The sequence below is a fragment of the Tachypleus tridentatus genome, chromosome 6, assembly GCF_004210375.1.
Source record: "Tachypleus tridentatus isolate NWPU-2018 chromosome 6, ASM421037v1, whole genome shotgun sequence".
NCBI lineage: Eukaryota > Metazoa > Arthropoda > Merostomata > Xiphosura > Limulidae > Tachypleus > Tachypleus tridentatus.
This window is the reverse complement of record NC_134830.1, coordinates 160443073-160455849: the sequence shown is the minus strand read 5'-3', so window position 1 is coordinate 160455849 and position 12777 is coordinate 160443073. Positions and strand designations below refer to the sequence as shown.

The 12777-nt window shown below is 33.8% G+C and overlaps 1 protein-coding gene across 4 annotated transcripts in view; it reads right to left on the bottom strand.

Annotated features, from left to right (window-relative positions):
* Positions 1-12777, bottom strand: part of LOC143254294 (guanine nucleotide-binding protein G(I)/G(S)/G(T) subunit beta-1-like) — a 47468-nt gene that overhangs the window by 16207 nt on the left and 18484 nt on the right. The gene's annotated exons all lie outside the window — the stretch shown is intronic.

Genomic DNA, 12777 nt, shown 5'->3' with positions numbered 1-12777 from the left:
GTTATGACTTTGTTTTGGACAAGGTTAAATACAGAAATCACAACATTACGTTAAATCTGCGATTAAACTCGAAACAGATCAATAAATACTCCGAAAGAAGTCCCGCCATTTGTTCCGGAATTATTCTTCCTATTGTTATTGGTCCAACATGATCAGGTGATTAAGACACTCGACTCGTAATCCGAGGGTCGCGGGTTCGAGTCCCCGTCCCACCAAACATACTCGCCCTTTCAGTCGTGGGGTCGTTATAATGTAACGGTCAATCCCACTATTCGTTGGTAAAAGAGTAGCCCAAGAGTTGGCGGGTGGTGGTGATGACTAGCTGCCTTCTCTCTATTCTTACACTGCTAAATTAGGGACGCCTAGCGCAGAAGCCCTCGAGTAGCTTTGCGCAAAATTTAAAACAAACCAAACCTATTCTCATTAAACTTTTTCGTTCTGTTTCTAAAATATTATTATTATTATTATGAAAATTGTGTAATTTTTTTTAAGAAGGTGAAAAGCTTGAAATATAGGTAATAATGATATAGGTCTCTGGGACGATTACAAATATATTATCCAAGCTCTTTCAAATGTTCAGAGAGAGGCCCCTGGCTACAATAATAATACAATAAATAATGACACGAGAACAAAATAGGATAATTATTATCCCAAATTGTATGTATGACTTGCAGAACCAAGCTATGTGTGTGTGTGTGTGTGTGTATTGGGGGGGGGGTGTTACAGTTTAGTATGAATAGGAGGTACAGACAACAAATCGCGCAATATATCTAAATGTGAGACCCCCTATGAGCTTAAGAACCTAATCAAATGGCCCCTCCTGTTTTTAATGTAACATTATATACTTACTACTATGTAATACAACAACCTGATGAAACGTTAAGCCTATTTATTACTCTTGGTGATGGTTCGTTAGTTAGTTAGTTAAGTGTTTTTTTAACAGTTAACATGTTGAATTGATTGTGTGGTTAAAATTTTGAAATCATATAACAAAACCATCCCTGGATATGACTTAAAATATTGTCACTTCTTATCAACAGATGTAAAATGTTCGTCGTTAATTTCCAATGTGTTATTTTATTCTATACATGTATAATGCTAGCCGTAGTTTGGTCTTTTTAGAAGTCCGCGCAAGGATTCATTAGAACCCTAATGTAGCAGTGATAGACCACCTACTGTCGACCCATGGGCTAGGCAATTCTTCCACCAACGCAATGAACGTAAATTTATAGCGGACCCACCACTGAAAGAGCATGTTCGGTGTAGTAACATGAATTCGAACCCCCAGGTCGGGTGCAAGTAGAGCACTTAGACATGCCAGGCCTTTTAGCTGTAGAACCAGAATATTTACATATTAGGATTGAACTTGGGAAACCGACCCTTCTGAGTAAACGAACACTCCACATTTCTGTTCCACAGTACAATAACAACGAATGTTGAAATCTTCCAGTCAGAAAACTTATCTTGACATCTAGCCAACACAATCAGCAGTATATTACAATGTCGATTAAAATATTTATTGTTATTTAAAACGACAGCAAGCCGTCAGAGGTTGGTCACCCGAAAGTCCGCCAAGCTTACATTCATCTGTAATGTACCTACAAATTTGTCTGTTCATTCAATTTTGAATTTACATCGTAAAAACCAAAAACCTGCGATTTTTAGGGCTTCCAGAATACTGAGTTGTATCTATACAGATTTAAAATATAGGTTTTTCTATGACCTGGTTTTCTCCACCTTCCAATAATTGCGGAAACTTGTTCCAAAGCTACGCTGACAAGGCATTAGAATCCAATAGGCCTAACATTTGTGATCAAACTCACTAGGCCTAACATTTGTGATCAAACTCACTAGGCCAAGCTACATTCATGATGCCAGAAAAACACTTAGGTTAAAGACGTTTTAATAAAAAATGATAAAGGCCCTTTAACCTGAGCGTTTTCGAAAGTCGGACCTTTCTTCTTCAGGGGTAAAATGGTTATTTTTATAGTACGCCAGACTATATATACATTCTGTGACATACAAAAATTTGTATTGCTATAGACTTGGTGTTATTTGTACCACAGTCGAAGTTGTTTCGCAGTTTTGTACAACTTACTGCAATGGCCTACACAGATCTTTACAACTTAATACTGAAGGTGTGGTGATATCCTTGGGGTAAAAAAAAGAAAAATTCTAAATAGTCCAGAATATAATAAAATAAGAAATAAACACAACAAAAATAATTTTTAATTAAGAGTTTAAGGAAACATGGTTGTTAAATATGAGTGTTTAATATAGTATTATTTATTGATTTATTTTGTATTTGTAATTCAAAAGTGACGGAGATTTTCAGAAGGCCTAAGCATAGACTCATAAATAGTTGTGACCAGACGAACGGAAACGGAGAAAAAAGGTCATGTGAAAGAAGTTTGATCAGACAAAAGTTAGAAAACGTAGTCATAGGATTGAAAGGCCTAATACGTCAGAGTGAAATCAACAGTTTGAAAAAGGTAAGGAGAATAACGTACCGTAAAAGGGTTTTGTAAAGTAACAATCTTCTCGTGAGGACTTTGATGAAAGGCAGACGATTATTAGAAGTAGGAAGAGAAAGAAAATACTGGAAGTTTAATATACATAAACTAAAGTAACCTTTGCCGATAACAACCTGTAATGAAACTGAAAGTCAGGCAAACAAGCCGCGATTTATTTCATTAGACATCTTCCCCCTGCCGCACCAACGACACATATTGTGACATACAGATTACAAGGTCCGTGTGTAAACTAAATTTAACAGCCTTGTTCGGTAGTTTCCGTGCACCGATGACGTAACCTTCGGGTCACGATGTTTCTGAACAGACACCCTCTCTCTGATATCTGGCTGTCTCCATATAATTTACATAGCCTAATAAATCCATGCGTTCAATAAACGGAACAGCCGTTCTTGTTGTTTGCAGTTTGTGTGGTTTTATTAAAGAATATGAATTTGTTGAAATATTTTAAAAAGTGAAGGAAATCTGATGACGAGAGTATTAGAATTGAATACATAAAGTGATATTGGTACAGACAGTAGTAGCTGTAGTAAAGATGACAGGACTGAGAAGGATAAAAAAGTCGAGAAAAAATCAGGCACCACCATGAGGGTCAGTGGTCATAAGAGGGCCACTCCTGCCACATCGGCAGCAAGGTCAAGCAATCAGAGGATAACCCAATGTCTTTGGCGGAACGCAATAAAAAGTATGACTTATAGAAGCGATCTCGGAGTGACCTGCCGAAATGGGAAAAATAATTCCATTGGTTAGAGTTTGATCAAGAAACTAATGAAATGTTTTGCAAGGCATGTGAAAGCCACAAAAACGTGTGCCAGGAAGATAGTGTCTTTGTGAAAGGTACCAGTAATTTTCGTAATTTGAAGAAATTGTATTTGTTAAGGCAGGAAATGTTGTTACAAAATTTTTGATTTCCACCTCTATTAAAGGTGATAAAAAATATAACAATGAATAACCTTACACTCACCATAATTAAATCCCATTGGTCACAAGTTTGTCCTACACCCAGCTAAAACCAAACCCAGCCTACAACTTATCTAAAAATCATAGCACCTTTGTTAGAGTAAGTTGGACATAAGATTTTTTTACATGACCTTTTCCAACTTCCTGACTCTACCTCTACAAGTATTATTAATATCAATAAGAGAAGGCAGAAGCCCAAGAACTGAACCCCAAGGTTTGCATCATCACCAGAAACAGGGGTCTGTTCTGCTTGGACTCTTTCAAAAATACTCTTTTGTTCTTTTCTTTATATCTAACTACCTTAAAACAATTACCAATACTATTCTTACTAATTTTATATTTGTGACACCCTTGTCAAATAGTTTTTGAGAAATATGTGAACATAATTTACACACACAAATTAGCAAGACAAGATTTACCATTAACGAATCCATGTTGGCTTGCTATTATTATCATATTTCACCAACTGGTTTTACAAAGATTCTTATCAGATTCTCCCAGGTTTTGTCTGACAACAAAAGTATAACTATTCTAGAATTCTCCGTTTCTCACCCTCTTTACAAACCAAACTCTCATCTGTCCTACCAAATAAAAGTTAAACGTTGGCTTCCTTTAAAACTCTGGAAAATATAGATGTCTCTAAATTTTTCTACTTACCACCAAGGGATTAATATTTACATGATTCAAGTAAACTCTAATTTCACCATACAATGCTCAAGATTTATGCCAATGTCTTTTCTGCAATGGCAGATTTAGGATGGGAGGCTAGCCACCCTCTTTTTATATTGTTTAAAAAAATTACATCATTTTGGAAAATATGGAAATGTGACAACTGTTTTTAAACAATATAAAAAGGGGAGTGACTAGCCACCCTCACCCCAATGCCCAAATATGTCACTGTTCTGGTAAAAACAGAAAAGAAAGCATTTTAATGCATAGTCGCCTTGTATTATGTAACAATAACCTTACCATTTGCATCTTTTAAGACCACGGTATTCAAATGAAGCAAACTGGTGGTTTAATTCAACCACCTACTTTGTTTAATATAATTAATTCTATCAATATATAATTGAAAACTGTATTTTTATACCCCTCTATTTTTAATTATTCACAGTTAACTTTTTGTCATGTAGTAAAAATGTTAACACAAACTCCACAGTATAGGTAATTATGAAAAACTGTTAGACACTACTGTTTTTACGTTTGTGGTGAAATTATGCACAAAATTATTCCAATTCACTAATCATACATCTTGCCTCAAGGCTTCAAAATCTGGCTTTTGAAAACTAGGAACTAAAAGTTTATTTCTTGTAACATAAGTTTGCAGCAAAACTAGTGATACATGTACTCAAACGCCCAAGGCAGAGCACACCAATAGACTGTGTGACTGGTTCCATTCAGGGTTGCTGATCAACCATGGTTTCAAACACGTTCTCAATGAAAGAGGGGCTTAAGCCTTACCTTTTAGCCATAAACTTTTAGAATTTGTGCAATATATATTACATATATAAAAGGAAAAATTGTATCTTATAAGGATGAATACTTATTTATAATCTGAACTACATTAAAATAGAAAACCCATTTTTTTCTACGTAAGCATTACAACACTCTTCATTTTTACGTATTTGTTCGAGTCTTTTGACTGTAAATACAAATGACATGGTGTTGTAATCCAACCTACAGTGTAAAAAGAAATAATGATTTGTTATTTTGTATATTGTTATGGCTAAACTTTAGAGTTTAATTTTAATAGATCTGTTTTGTTTTTAAATAATCATCAAATATTACTTAAAATATGGAATATCTGCTGTTTCTTTGTCAAAAATATAACCTGGTAGTAACTTGTATAAACATATTTTTGGTATGATCATGCACTTTTAGTGTTTGCAAAATATATTTCTTATAGAAATCCTATATATCATTATTTTCAAACATCTTTTATATCTATACATTTAAAATATATTTGATAACATTATTAAATTGTGGTAAATGTATTAACAATTTTCAAAATGCAACAAACGATATAATTAAGTTATAAGTATTGTAATCTGTAACATGAGCTTTATGTTAACTTATTAACACCTTTACATGCTGGTGGTTAAAAACAACATACAAAGATGGAGGCAAACATGTAAGTAATGTACAACAATGCTATGAGGGTTATTCTCTAACAGTACTAAAATATATGAGATACTTGTACTGAAGGGAATACTGCAACTGAAGTCTCCACAACTGACAGAAACTAAAGGTAAAAATGACTTGAGCCGTCTGACGGTAATAAAAAAAATTGGATACTTGAATTGTTTGTTATTAAACAAAGTGACACAAATGAGCTATGCTGTTCCCACCACTGGCATCAAGACCAGATATTTAGAAGTATATGCCTTCAAACTTAATGCTGAGTCACAAGAAGGGAGCTAACCAAAACTGAACAAGTACTACAGTGAAAAGATTTGACCAAATTATCAAGAATATAGAAACAATTTGAAATAATTGTATCTTCATTATCAGGTTCATAAAGACAGCAAATTTGCTACATGTAGCTAATATGAAATATCAAAATAAAACCACATAGATTTAATTTCCTCAAACCAGTACTGTAAAATTATTAATAGACATGGATTAATTTCTTACAATACTGTTTCATTTTTATACTTTAGAGCAGACTTGAATAAACATTCTCGACACATAAATCCTTTCTTGTAACTTCTAAATCACCCGCTACTGGAAATGGTATAAAAATAATTATAAAATTAACCAAGATGCATTTTTTTCTTTTAAAATTTGACTGTTTCTTAAACTTATAAAACATTAATTCATGCAAGACAATTTTTATCTACTTAGTTTCAAATATTTTAGTTTCACAGTCCTCTGGATGCTGAATGGCAACCCTCAAGTTGGGTCTGCAAAGGTGCAAATACATGAAGCAGTTAATTCAGAGAATTTCCTTAATATCAAAGGATTAATTGTTTTTCCTTAAATATTTTTAATCATTAATTTACTTGCTATCGAGCAAATGTAATTCATATACACATATATTTGAGTGTGAATATGTTTTAAAAGTATTAGGTATTCATCGTATTTATATATGGGAACAGTAATTGACTAGACATGTATAAAAGGAAATCACTACACTTTTATTTAATGGATAACTGTTTTATCCACAGCCAATCATAATAAATTTTCTGTCTAAGATCACTCAAGTTCTGGTGTAAATGTGTCATTATCAATCAAAGGGCTCAATTCTGTAGTTTACACAACATCCAGGACAACATTTCTCAACCCCCAGTCCACAGACTGGAGCCAATCTGTGAAAAAACCATCTAGCCAGTCCATGAGATTCCATGGAAACAAACACAAACTAGCAGGATATTAATATATAAATCATAATTTTCAGCGATCCAGGGCAGGTTGCAGGGGTAGCAAATTGGGCTCTGGTATCAAGACACTGGTCTACAAAATAGTATTTTAATTATTTTGATTAAATATGGAGCTACACTATGCTATTTAAGCAAACAAGATGTTACACCTGACAATAGGGAAGCTCTAAAATAAAAATCAAATTAAACCGTACTTCAAAGAATTATGTGAAAATTAATAACCTCAATAAAACAAAAAAATGAGAAGGGAGAGAAAGAAAATACTTATTTTATTTAAAGTCATTTTGGAATGTACAACAACAGGAGAACAATATTAAAACATTTCATCTCTACTTCACATCCAAAACAACTCTTCTCAACCGTAACTCGGGTCAACAAAATGTGTCAAAAACTTTATGCTAAGCCTTGTTCTGCACTGTTAAACACAGAAGACGACTAAAAAATAGCTTTCTGTGTCTGATTTTGTTTGTGTTAAGCCTAATACTATGCTGCTGCACACAGGGTAGAGCAGACAGTGTAAAACGAATCACTTTGGTGGACTAAATCCTGAATTTTTTGTTATACAGGACTAGATATTGATAACACATTGTTCTCTACACATGCAATGCCCAAATTAGAAACAAAAGTTTAATATTTTTTTGTTTTTTTCTTATCTCACTAAAGCTAATTAATGCATCGTGACTGGGCGTCAATAAATTGTTTATAAATTGTTCCCAAGTCAAAAAGGGTTAACAAACATCACTCTAGGGTATTGCATATAATAATGAACTTTGTATGTGGTATGGGAAGTCAGGTCAAATGAGCACTGCAAGTCAGTCTACGAGAAATGATCATTCATTAATGGGCATAGTTATCCCTAAATATGGGGGAAGTCAATAATATATGGATATTTTATCAAACATGAAGAACTTGTGATTTATATGAAAATCAAGTTTTCTTAAATGACAGTGGACCTTTCATACTAAGAATTTTTTCAATGCAAGTTCATCTCCTTCGACCATTAACTACACAATAGTAACAATACAGTAATGTGATATCACATAGATGAAAATTATGATGAAAATGTAAAGTATGACAACGAAAGAAACTGCAAATCCATGTTTTAATTTTAAAATATGTCGTCCACAAACCATGAAAACCTTTATTTTTTGTTTCACAGAAAAGTTCGTGAAAATTATTCTAAACAACCCTAATTTATGTCTCACTTCTATCTTCACTTAGAAACCATGCTATACGAACCAAGATATGAAAATATATATAAATGATTACTTTGATATATATTAACTCGTAAACTCAATATTCTAGTTATGGTGACAGTGAAGCAATATGGCAGTAACGACTACCATAACACGTCAACGCCCATCCCGTACCGTTACCATAGCAACAGACAACCTCTCTACCTTGGTGGAAAAAAAGGGGTTAGTCATTGATTATGTCGCTCGAAATTTGTGTAAGCTCAAGCCTTATATCATGCTTCACGAGCTATTTGGGTCTATAACGCATGTTCCTATTTACACCTTTATTAAAAATAAAGTGTATTTCGCGTTATCTACCAAACTTAATTATATTTATTGATTAATTTACACATCTGTCTTTTAAATCTATTAACTGAAACTATAAAACTACTTGTTATTTAAACTTAAATTAAGCACTTATTTATGTTGTTCCAAGTGCAAAAAGAAAAAAAAATTTTTGATGATTATATATGCGTAAATGCTTTTCTGAGGGCGCTGAGAATATTCCGTCTTTCCAGATAAATCTCAAGTGGAAAAAAACAACAACAAAACGCATGAACAACATTGGAAACATTTTCTAATGGTTTAAAATGCACAACATTCGCAATCTGCGGCATGGTAAGTTTCATATTAACCTAGTTCTAATAAAAAAAAAACCATTTACAATACGCATTAACTTCAAAGTTAAAACAACAACGTTTTTATTTCAATAGCTAAATAATAAACAAACTTAGTGGTGTTTATCGTAAACAATTTTACATCCGGTGTAAATGTAGAAAAACCAGCAAGAGTTTGCGGCCCTAATCTCTAGGGAGGGCCAGCAATTCACTCAGCTACGATGCCAATTTTAGCAGAGGGAATGCAATACACAACTAGCGCCCTCTAAACGTTTGAACTGGCGCACATCTTGCCACTGTAAGTGAAACCATGTGCAAATAAACCAGTTGCTAAAATGCCAATAAACACAGTTTAGGTGGCACGGAGTGTCTTCAGCAGTGAAATATATGCAAGGGCTGATAGTTTTCCGCACTAAATAAACTCTGCACAGGAGTCAAAACTGGGAGGAAGGACAGCAACATCACCTGTGATTCACTATCAGCAAAGATTTTAACATTAATTTGATAGTTCATGATAACAAGTGCAAAAAGATAGGAAGTTCGACGCTAATAAAAGCAATGTGGAAGTTAGTAATAAAACTGCGTATTTATTATTTTCCGTGTGTTATCTCACCGACTTCAATCATATCTTAGCTTCCAAAATAGGCCTAAGTTATAACTAACAAGCTCTACAAGTGGCGTGTTTTGACAGGCCTTGCTCATCAAGAAAAATATTCACATATTAAATTTCACATTTTCGACGGGGAGCACGCCCCCACCCCCATACCAGTGTACTTTTGGTAGGTACACTTTTCACTCAAGAGATATTCTGCTTCCAACGTCTACACCAGTTCTGCAACAAAAATCAATACAGGATACACATACATACACCGTGCGAGTCCAAGTCTAGAAACACAGAGGTATAAAATGTTAGTCATGAAGAACAAGGCGGTGTGGACATGCTTTGTGATATCTAGAATATTCAAACATAATTTAAAACTTCTACTAATGCATATCACACACACCAAAAATGTGATTTGTAGAGTTGTAGAAAATAAACATTTAAGCATTTTATACAAAATATTAAATATACTCCACAACGCCAACTGTCAAAGACAAATTCTAACATTTTTTACGAAATAGTGACAATCAATATCCGTGCTTTTTGTACGACCCAAATGTGACAAATGGTAATGTAGCGGCTCCTTTATCAGTACCGGTTATTGTATGTCAATGGGTAAATGAGTCTGTAGTACGCAGCCGCTAATACGCATTTCCTATTATATCATATGAAAGATGACGTTCATCCTGGAATTTTTGACATATGATGCGACAGCAGCCAAGTTTGAAATGCCCTTCAACAAGAAACCAATTATTTAGATGATTTTTGGCAGCTGCCGCATGGTGATTGTGCACTACCTTACTCAGGAAGCTTTGATATAAATACTTTGGGCCCTTGAAAGTCACAATGACCTGCTTACGAAAAATCCCGATTCTGCACCTCACCTCTCATTTGTCCATCATCTAGATTTCGATTTTCTATGAAGCAACTGGAAATGCATAGAAGGTTTGCACTTATAACTACTGTTTTTGAGTAGCAAGTTTGGTACTTTTGTTAAAAAATGATAATCCTTTAGTTGAAAAATAAACACAGTTTTTGTTTCAGAAAAGGCTGTCAAAAATACCACTACGTACAAAACGTTATGAAAAAGGATTCCTTAATCCAAGTCGTTTCCACCTATATACAAGTACAGGTAATGTTAACGAACCAATATTTTCCTCAGAAAAAGAGCCGACCATCCATACCAAGTTCTAATTCCCTTTTCTAATGAACATTATGGAACAACTGTATTTGACCATCACTTAAACCTAGTTTATACATGTCTGTTCATCACATTAACGTTTTCCAGTTTACACTGTTTATAAATGGAATAAGGCTACAAGCCTCAACCAACTTCGACTGACACTAGTAAGACATAATCCACCTCAAACAGATCCCTCTATATATATATTTTGATGCAAAAAAAACAAAACAAAAAACGATTATGAAGTGTTATTAAGGTTTAATGTATTTTTTATCCACTAAGTTTCCTATTGCAGTCCACGACTTCCTCACCACATTACCGTATTCAGTGTAGGATTTTTAAGTTCCTATTATTTCACGGAAAAATATCTGGGATTGAAGCATACGAGAAATCACTTTGTTAACACTACCGGGCTTACATATAAGCATGATCATGACCTCACTATATTACAATAATAATAATAAAAACCCAATGCAGTTGGACACTCCCGTAAAATAAAAGTTACGGTGTAACATAAGGCTTTTTCGATTTTACGATGGAGAGGGGTTACGTCACAACTTTTAGTCCGAACCATAAGTAAACTTTCCCAAATTGTATTACAGTTCAAATTACATACATCGGCATAAAAACGTGCTAACATCAGTTACAATTTTGTTATAAACGTCTTGCGACATGTAAACAAAGGACAACGCGATACGTTACGTATGTTTGCAATCCTTTTACAAGTTTCAGTTTAATTAGATATTTTTTCTCCATATCCCTCTTAATTTGTCCATTTGTTGGATGAAAAGCTTATGAAGCGGTCACTTCTGAAGACAAAAGGTAGGTGTGAAATCCTTGTTCTTTTTTACACCTGTGATTCCAAGCCACAATAGGCAAATCATGATAAAATAGGGTTAGCGTCACCTACAATTAACTTGTTTTCGTTTTTATGAATAAGGTGTATTCCCTTTTCTATGCTTCTAATTTATTAATTTCACAAATTACTTCGGCATCTTATTCCGTTAACAGCTGCTAACAAAAAAAGTATGGAAAAACTGATATGCTCTCAGATTTATCATTAGTTAACTTTTGTTTGCCGTGAGCGTGGACAAAACTAATTACAGCAATTTTTTTTTTAAAACAGCGTAATAGATTTAAAAATACAAAATACATGAATCCGCTGCTCACAAAACGCAGAGGATGGCCATTATTTCTCAGGAAACAGTAAGGTATACTCTCAGACCCATGCTTCCTTCAAAGTTGCTTAATTTCCGACACAATCCAAGGATGTAGCACTAACAGTTAAATATGTCGGATACACATGAACCTCAAAATTAATAAAACACCATGCTTGATTATCATGATGGTGTCTGGAGAAAGTTCTAGCGTTCATTGAGGCAAACCCCACGCGACCTTTGACGTCAGGTTTCAAAGAACCTAGTGTAATTGTACATTTTGTTAGCGGGGAGAAAAAAATAAAAAACAAAACAAAACAAACCACGTAATTTAACATGATTTTAACTTGTATTATTAACCTTAATGACAAAAAATGGTTTCAGGTATATTTGTTACTGACTGACCTGATATATATATATATATATATATACACATACATACATACAAGAGATGGTTGACCTGAATCAATTCCAGAAGGAAGATACAGCACTGACCACACATGAAACAGGTTTCTTCAAGCTGTGTTCCACACTTGAAGATTTGTTTCCAATTTAACTACAAAAGGCTTAACGGTTTGAACATTAAAGTAAATCATATCGAGCCACGCAACTTAAAGTTTTATTATAATTTTACTATTAAGCTTAAGAATGGAAGTTGTTTGAATATAACCCTTTATTAAATCTTCATATCAATTAATTTAACATTACTGTCGAAGGCGAGATGAAAGAAACGGCTGCCGCAGAAAGCCAGATTAAAATACAAATACAACTTTTGCTACTTTTAAAACCACGTGTACAATTACTAATAATTAACTCATGTTATATATTTATACTGTCAATAAAAAGTTTGTCTGCGTTATATTATAATCAATATAAATTGGCCTGGCAAGCATCATTTTCCAAATAAAGTTAAACTACTATAAACTTTGGATTAGACAGTGTATTATCATTTTTGAATTAAATATATCGGTAATGATAAAAACATGGACAGAAATGTACGATAAAACTTTGAGACAAATACAAAGCACAACTATATGACACGACTTCAACCAGATCAAATTTCAAAGACGCCGTCTTGAAAAACAAACAAACACGTCTTCAAGGAGTGGGACG